Below are 9,003 nucleotides of genomic sequence, written 5' to 3'. Positions count from 1 at the left end.
ACCATTAGGGCATGTTCTCTTTGGTGTTTTTAGCCCGTTTTCAGTTCTTAATTTTTCAAAACACTGAAAACGTGTTCTCTTCTCTATTTTCAAAAACGCATTTTCGAAAACAAGAAAAAAAATTGTAAAGAAAACCCAAAACAACATTTTGTTGTTTTGTTGTTTTCAAAACATTTTGTTGTTTTGGGTGTTTTCTGTGAAAACACACACAAAAGTTGAAAACACGGAAAATGCCCACCTAGTTGTTGCCACCGCCAATGCTACTATTAGCCACTGCCGACATTGCCGTCGCCACATTTAGCCGCTGCCACCTTTATCACAGTCGACGATTGCCACCGTCGATAATCTCTGCCACAACTCCGCCAACACTATGCTACATTGCTGTCATCCTTTTCCGTCTTCTCAACCGACTTGACCACCATCAGATGCCATGCATAGCTATGCAAACAACTATCTCTTTTTCTTCCATCATTGGCCTTGCCATTATCGTTGATCGATAGCCCCTCAGCTTTACCTTTCCCGACAACTCCTTTTACCGTCTGTTGTCTGTCGTTCGTCATTGCCTTGCATGCGACTATCGACCAGCCGTCACAACCACTTAACTTTTCTGATCTACACTACCTCCTTATCTTCTGCATTGATGACCTTTCCTATGCCCTTTTGTCATTTCCGACTACCTCGCCCTCAGTCGTTGTGGCTGTTAGTCACCAAGCCACTACCTTTAAGTCATCATCATCATCGACCCTCTGTCATTGATGTATGGTTCAAGCTTTAAGCCTTGCCCAAATTGCCACTGGCCAGATCCAGTCCAAACTCGACTCGCTAATACCCCATTTGCTTCAAATCTAACCTAGTAGACTAGATTTGACCTGCCAAAGTTCTCCATCCTAGATTCACCCAAACTTGTTGCCCGGATCCACTAGCTCAGTCTATTTTCTATTAACGTTTTTTTAATCAATTGTTTTTGACATTATTTGGGGTTATTTGATTTTCGTAACGACTACTTTGAAGTATGATATTTCATTATTGAATCAAATTATATTTTCATTATGACAAGTTAAGATGCATGAAAATTTGGCATAGATTATTTAGATGATGGTGGAGTATTTACAATGTGGAGTCATTAAGGTCAGTAAAGATATGTTGAGGCTAATCTTGTTGCCTATGCTCTGAATGTGGCTATAGATATCCACTACAGTAAGCATTGTGTGGATTTAGTTGGTATTCATTAAGAAGATTAATTCTTCGTGATTTTGTTGGAAGAAAGAATTATAAATAATTTCAAATTTGGATTTCATGTCAAGATGAAACTTGTTATAATTGTGATCCGAAATTCAAATTTAATTGTAATTAGGACTCCAAATTTGACTGTGATTATGGTATATCTACAATTGAAGATGTTAAGCTCAAGGGTAAGTAAATATGATTTTGATGATAACACAAATATTTTTATGATATAAATATATTTTTTATTCATGCAAAATGTAAATTTATTTTGAATTAAAAGTAGGTACAAAGAGTAAATTTATTTTGAATTAAAGGTGGATTGTCTTTAGACATGTTTCCTTGTTTTGATCATTTATGTCTCAAAAGTTTATGTTTAAATTTTTATATCTTGATAAATGCATTTCTTACTCATGTATAAAGTAAATTTATTTTGAATTAAAGGAGAATTATTTTTAAATATATTTTCTTATTTTAATTATTTATGTCTCAAAAGCTTATATTTGAATTTTTAAATCTTGAATTAAAGGAGAATTGTTTTTAAACATGTTTTCTCTTACTCATGCAAAAAGTAAATTTATTTTGAATTAAAAGAGAATTTTTTTTAGATATATTTTCTTGTTTTAATCATTTATGTCTCAAAAACTTATATTTGAATTTTCAAATCTTGATTTTTCATGCAAAAAGTAAATTTATTTTGAATTAAATGTGAGACATGTTTTCTTATTGTTTGAGAAAGCCTAAACATTTTTTGAATTTCAAATTTCATATTAACCTTTTCTTTAATGGCTAATGTGTTTGGAAGATGTATATATAAAGGGCAAGTATGGAGGCTCAATGTTGAGAACAAACTTGATAAAGCATTCAAATAAGAGTGAAAAGGTTCGAAGTGCTGGAAGTGTGTTGGCTAGTGGAATTCTTAACCGTTTGTGAATTGTTTGTAATTGTCTCTGGTTATAAGTTGATTATTTTACTCACTTGTTGTGTGAGGAGATTATATTTACTAGTTGTATGCTAGTGGTTCATGTTTAAACAATGGATTGTATGTTGGTTCTAGCTCAAATTAAAAGTTAATGTTGATTCTCTTTAGTAAAACCTCAAGCTAAGTCTTGAGAGAAAGGATTAGGCTCTTTAGAGTCGAACCTCTATAAATTTCTCTTGTTTCTTGTGGTTGTGTGATTTTATTGTTATTAATCATACTGCAATCACCACATATTAAAATCACAAATTTTATAGTTTTTAAAAGAGTTAAAATTATTAATTAATTTTTAAAAATCCAATTCACACCTCTCTTGGGTATTTCTCTGGGCAACAGAAGATTTATCTTCTTCGAGGTTCATCAAGATGTATCTTCTTTGTGGATCATCTTCTTATTAGAATATGAATTTTTTAAAATCATTTTTTATATACATCTATTGATGAGTAGTAGATCTATAAAAAAATACTTAATACCCTGAAATTATTACAGCTATATCACTATTATTGTACCAATATCAACTTAGTGATATTTTGTTCTTTTGCCAGTAGTTTTTCCCAATTTGGGTTTTTCACTTTAAATTTTATATTCGTTTGTGTTGTTGATGGTTTGATTGTAGTTGTTTTCGATTCAAAATCATAACAAGACTCTTATTATATTAGTAAATGATTTAGAATTAACCAAGTAATAGAAGAAAATAATCAAGTAAAAGAAGTAAAATATTTATCACTAGAGTATTTTTTAAAATAGAAAAAGGTTGGAAAACCCTTTATTTATTATTCAACTGTAATCGAGTAGTCTAATTATTAGTCAATTAATAGAAGGATTAGTAGATTTATCTCCAAGAACTAAGAGTTAGTTTATTTTTAGAAAATTATTACTCGAGTAATAAAGAGAATTAGTCAACTAATGTATGGCATTCTGTGAATAACCTCTAAATTGTACTCTATTAACAAACAACATTAATCAAGTAATCAAAATATTACTTGAATTGTGGCGACTCTCGGAGATCCCACAACCAAGGAATCCAAGAGGGAGTGCCAAAAGAATGGATACAAAATAACACTCAAATAAAAACATTCATAAACATTTCCCATTTCCATAGAAATCATAAACATTTGCTTACATCATCATTCAGATACAACTCATTAGAAATACATCTAAGCCCATAATACAAATTAAACTAATTGCTTCTTCACTCAACACCATCCCCAAAAATCTTTTAATCAGGAGAGCTCTGTACACGTATCTACCCAAGGGATCACACACCACTAGTCTCGCCCTTATCTATAGCTTTTCTTTTACCTGGAATGATGCAAACAAGAATGAGACACAAGACTCAACAAGCATAATATGGAATAGACATGGAGCAATAGGCATAACTCAATATAAGATCACGAGGCAATATGAGTCAACAATAGATAAAATCACCAACAGGAATTAATGTAACACAACAGCATTAACATCATCACATGCACCCATGCCATGCACCTTCATCTTATGCACAAATGAATAAGGTATGCATATCTTTGAAACCACATAAATTCTTATAAACATAACAATCAATCCAAGGTCTTAAACATATCACATACCACAAGGTCTTTGGGGTCCATTAGCTTAACCCAAGACCTATGCTCACATACAACATACGACCCTTGTGGCCCATTAGCTCAACCAAAAGTCTTGGTACACATATAACATGTAACGACCTACTTATTCATGATTTAATGAATATTTGTGGATTTAAGGAGCAATGTTAATTTATATTATTTTAAAAAAATGAGAAAGTATTAGGTAGAAATCGGGGTATAAGTGGTATTATTAATGTGAGGTGTTAGTGTTGTTTCTAGAAATTTTGGGGTTTAGGTGTAATTTCTGAAAATCGATTGTGAAGTCTCTTTAAAATTAAAAGTGTGCATATATTATGTGAGGAGGCTTATGGAGCAAGCGGCACATGTGTGCGAGAAGGCTATTGGCACTCGTGGGTTCAAGACTAGGCATGTGAGTGACTGGAGGAAAAAGGCTGGAATTTTTTCAACCAAAACAGCGCCATTTCAGGAAAGGCGATGGTGCTGCTGGATGCCACACAACCAGCTTCTAGCCACTTATTTTTGTGGCTTTTATACCACAATTTCCTATAGAAATCAGAAGCAAGTAGAAGGCAATTGAAGAAGGAAAATTAGGGAAGAAACAGCACGAGCAGTAGCAAAAAATAAGGGAAATCAAGAAGAAAGTGGGAAAACTTCATGCAACTGGAGTTTAAGGAAGCCATGTAAGTGGAAAAAAAATTTATTAGGAATTCTGTACGATTAAATTTAATTTTTAAAATGCAATCTAATTATTTTTGATAAAAACATTATTTTACAGTGTGTGAATAGAACAATTGGAATCTTCTATAAAAGGTAAGTTCTCTTTGCTTTGCGTGTTTTACTCACTCTCTTACTCCGATTTGGTTCCAAGTTCTATTTTTATGGGTGCGCTTTGTTCCTCTCTTATAAATCCATGGGGTTGGTTCCGTTGGTATTGGATTTGAGTTAAATAAGAGATTTCTTGGAATTTTTATTTCTAAACACTTATGGGGTTTGGATCGCCCCTATTTCTTGGGAATGATGTCGAACCAATTTAGGACTAGGTTCCTAGAGGATTGGAGGGGTTTGGTTGTGGTTATGGATTCCCGCAAGTGTGAGCTGTTGTAATAGGGTGCAGGAGTTGTCGACTGGTGAGGTAGAGTGTCAACCATTTGGTGACGCTGGAGTGAACTGTCAATCGGTCCAAGAAAGGTTGTTGATGGATTTCTCTTAGTCACAGACTATCGACCGACTCTGTCATTATGTGTTATACTGCTTAACATTGTAGTGCATGGGATTAGGCTTGCATCATTAGGGAAAACATAAGTTATGAATGCTTGGACACGTACATCTTAGAATGACTAGGTGCACAAGCATTGCATTAAGTCTGTATTCCTATGTGGGTGAAGCATGGCCTGATGCTTGGCTTATGGGGGCCAATGTATCACGTTGATGCTTACTATGCCATTGCATCTATCATTTGTTGCATTGCATGGTTACGTTATGATGTGGCATGGAGTTAGCCCTCAACTGCTAAGAGTAGAGCTCGGCTTCAGGTAGCTATGACTCGAGAACTTTGATATGTGGTTGTGATATGTGAACCTTGGGCTCTTTTGAATTATGCTAGCCAGTTCATGGCTGTAGTACGTTTGTATGTTGGGACTTGGGTGTTAAGTTGTGCATTTTTTTATGTAGGCCCCAAGGACCGCTATGTGCACTGGTATATTTATGTTGAGAACTAGATATCTTGGTGTATGGTATGGTGTGACATTTTAATTTATAACACGACATTTTGTGGGTTATATCCAGTGTGAGAGATCTATCCCTAGCTTTATTATCATTCTTTTACTTGTTTGCTGAGTCTTGTGACTCACCCTTGCTGTACATCATTCCAGGTAAAGGGAAGGCGAAGGCTAAGGGTGAGGGAGCAGAATTTGAGTGGATGTATAGTTGGTTGTACAGGGTAGTCCCAACCATCAGTCTTGGGGGAGGTTTTTGTGGTTTAGGGGTACAGGAGGTTGCTAGCTACATCTTTGGTGTCATGGTCTTTGTACCCAAGTTTTTGTTAGGGGGTGCACCTTGTGTTTACCACCCTCATATCTTCCAGTTTTGTATATATGCATATACTATGTTTCTGTTGTGTTAGTGTTTTATTTCTTTTGCATGTCGCTTGCCAAGAATTTTTGGCGTCTTTTCTCTGTCTTTTAAGACTTCCACCTAGGGCTCGCAGGCCTCTAGGATCTCCGAGCAGGGGTCCTCACATAACATATGGTCGTTGGGGCCTATCTATAGCTCAACCCAAGTCCATTAAATACATACTCCAAACCATCATTCAAAACATGAAACATTTACACCTTTCAAAACATGCTTATGCATATGCTATGCACTTATGCATACACCACTTTAACCATACTCATAACAATCTCTTAGCTTATGCTTTCACATGATCACACATGAACCCATTGACATGCCCATGAATGTATGCACTTACCCTCAAGAACAAGCAATCATAATGATGACTCAAAAGATAAACACCGAAGAAACCAAAACTCATGCAAGTCACAACAACTCTTGCATGATCTCAACCCTAACAAGAAAAACACCATTCCTTGGAAAATATAGAGTGAAACAAACCCTATTTTAAGTTCCAAAATATTTTAACAAGATTTAACAAGAATTAAGGGAGAGTTACAAACCAGTCTACATAGGCAACATGCAAGAACCCTTTTACCAAAAACAAGGGTTTTTCCCTTAATAATCTCAAAGATCCAAGGGTTTTAGAACTGAGAAAAGGGTTAGAACTTGCAATCGAAAGGAATAAGATATAAGAGCTTGCAAGGAAAAATATATAAGAACTTTCCTTTCTCAAAAGATTTCAAATCATTGTCATACACTTCGAAAGTCTACTGACAAAACATAAAAAGACAACAGTATAAGCGTGAGAATTAAACCAACTTCATCTAATTTTCTAATATTTTTCACTTAGCTTGCTCTTAGCCCTTATTGTCATTTTCCTTCTACGTTCTCACTGGTCTTCCTTTTCTTCAATATTTCTCCTTGAGTTCACGACTTCTCCTTCAAATTTCTCCCTTGGCTTCATTGATTTTTCCCTTGACTTACACTCTATGTGTAACACCCCAGAATTTTGGAGACATAGTAATTGATTCCAGTATTTGAAGTCATTATGGAATATTTGAGGATTTAAGAGAAGATATTAATTTATGTTATTTTGAGGGTATAGGTAATTAAGGCAATAAATTATTTTATTTGGAAGTATTTATAAAATAATGATGGAATAAAATGAATTAGTTTTTTGAAAATTTTAAGGTGCAAGTGAAATAAGGGAAAAATGAAGTGTGGGGGTGTGAGTGCTGGTTTCCGGAAGTTCTGGTGCATTGGTGTAAATTCCAAAAACTGGGCTAGGGTCACCTTAAGAGTAATTGTGCGCACTATATAGTTGAAGGTGAGTGCTAGCGCGAGCAATCGTGTGCCAGGGAGGCGGAGGCGAGGTCACGGACTCAATTCCGCGTGGGCGCTCACGAGGCTGGGGATTTTGCTGATTTTATTCGACCAGGGGAGTGTCAAAATGACGTCATTTTGGCCCTAAGGCGGTGGCTTCCCAGTGGCTGCCATGTGGTGCGCACTGGGCCATTCTTTTTGCCTAGGCCAAGCAGCGTTCGTGGTGTCTTTTTAAGGCTAATTTGGCCATTCCAGAAGCCCAATTCAGGCAGGGTTCACGCAAGAATAAAAGGGAGAAAGGGAGGGCTCGAGTATCAGCTATTAATGGAGGAAAATAGGAGAAATTAAGGGGAATTAGGCAATTCTTAGGGTTATTTGGTATTTAAAATGGCCAAGTACGTTGGTAAAATTATTAAAAGCATCATATGTGAAAATTATACATTTTTCATGGGTAGATTATATATTTCACATGGTTAAATTTAAGTATTCCAAAATCGTGATTTTAATATTTCTTGCAAAACGTTTTACTTTGCAGCGGGAGAGCAGAAAAAACAATAATCGGTCGTTTAAAGGCAAGCTCCTAACCCTCACCTTACGTTTTTAGGTTCTTACATGAGTCTCCGTTATTTTTTATATTTACTTCCTCCCTTACCGTGACTCGATTCCACGCATTAATAATGTAAATCCGCATGGTAACGATTCTATGATTTAGGCGTTATTGTTAGGTCTATTGTTGACGATATAAGTTGTTAGATATAAGCCCTTAAGACCAGTTCTAGTGACACAATAGGGTTTGATCTTGTAATTCTTTAAACTCTATTTAATGGCAAGTTTTATGTTTAATTTAAATTGCAATATGATTTGAATTGAACATACAAATATCCTTTAGTATAATAAGGAGTGGATGCTATTCTTAATTGTTAAGAATAATCAAGACAGATAATCCACAATACGTTATACTATAAATATGTTCCTGGCCATAGAGTTCCTAACCCGGATAATTAGCAACTCGCAAAGCTTGGCACATCGTCTTTCTCCTTGTTCGGTATAAGATACCGAAAGATGAGATTGGTGGGTCTAGTACCATTCTGTATGAGATACAAAAGGAAGACGAATGAGTGCTCGTTATAGGAATGAATTCACTGAACGGGACTGTTAATATTGAATCACATGGGTTTTATCTCACGGGTCAATGATTCAATATTAACTACAGATTTGCATTAGTCCTTAGACCTGATGTTGTTGCCAAAATACAATAATCTATTTTTTTTTTTTTGTGGTAGAATACAATTAGTGCGTGGTTGATTGCGGTAGTCTCGCCCAGGCCTCGTGAGTGTTTTTGAGAGTTTTGTCACCAATACGCGCTGAGAGTCTCGTCACCAATGCATTGTGAGCCTTGTTACCGTGCACTGAGAGTCTGATGAACAAGTGGGTCTGATGATCTGGTGGGTCTAGTGATCTGGTGGCCAAGGATAACCGAGTAGCCCTTGATAATCGAGTGGCCTGTAAAACGATAGCATCATTAAGGCGCGGGTGGGGGTCCCCTCACAAACCCTCCGATGCCTAAGTCAGTTCTCGAGAGCAAAAGTGTGAAATTGTGTTGAGCGGCCCAAGAGTCTGTACCTTGTGATGAAGGCATGGCCTCCTATTTATAGTGGAGGGTGAGGGGAGCCACATGGCAATCACGGCGAGATTTTTGCGGCCCATTCTGGAGATTCTGAGGCCTATTTCGAGGATTTCGAAGCCCATCTAGCTAGTCGCACGTGAACGTTTCAT

The sequence above is a fragment of the Diospyros lotus genome, chromosome 13 (genome assembly GCF_014633365.1).
Source record: "Diospyros lotus cultivar Yz01 chromosome 13, ASM1463336v1, whole genome shotgun sequence".
NCBI lineage: Eukaryota > Viridiplantae > Streptophyta > Magnoliopsida > Ericales > Ebenaceae > Diospyros > Diospyros lotus.
This window is presented reverse-complemented; position numbering follows the sequence as displayed.